At 80.2% G+C, this 404-nt stretch overlaps 1 protein-coding gene across 1 annotated transcript in view; it reads right to left on the bottom strand.

Moving 5' to 3' along the window:
* Positions 1 to 260, bottom strand: part of GNPNAT1 (glucosamine-phosphate N-acetyltransferase 1) — a 7,016-nt gene extending 6,756 nt beyond the window's left edge. The window contains exon 1 of the mRNA XM_035327358.1: positions 132 to 260. The gene's annotated coding sequence lies outside the window, so the exon portion shown is untranslated. The remainder of the gene's footprint in view (positions 1 to 131) is intronic.
* Positions 261 to 404: the final 144 nt, after the last annotated feature.

Raw genomic sequence — 404 nt, 5'->3', positions numbered from 1 at the left:
CTCCCCGGCCCCCTCAGGCCCCCTCAGACCCTCCCCGGCCCCCTCAGACCCTCCCCGGCCCCCTCAGGCCCCCTCAGGCCCTCCCCGGCCCCCTCAGATCCCCCCGCCCCCTCAGGCCGCCCCTCACTCACCGCCCCGCGCACGCGGCCCCGGCGCCAACCGCCGGCTTAGCGCCTCACGGACGTGGCAGCGGGGCGGGGCCCGGCGCGCACGCGCGGCGGCGCTCAGCCAATCGCCGCCCGGCTCCGGCCCTTTCCCCGCCCTCCCCTCCCTCTCGCCGACGAATCATCGCGCCGCCCCTCTCGGCTCGTGGCCACGCCCCCCCTCTCAGTGGGTGAGGCCCCGCCCCTCGCGCCGCGCTCCCGCCTCAGGGGGAGGCGGGCAAAATGGCGGCGGCGCTGAGG

This window comes from Oxyura jamaicensis, chromosome 5, assembly GCF_011077185.1.
Source record: "Oxyura jamaicensis isolate SHBP4307 breed ruddy duck chromosome 5, BPBGC_Ojam_1.0, whole genome shotgun sequence".
Taxonomy (NCBI): Eukaryota; Metazoa; Chordata; class Aves; order Anseriformes; family Anatidae; genus Oxyura; species Oxyura jamaicensis.
This window is presented reverse-complemented; position numbering and strand designations above follow the sequence as displayed.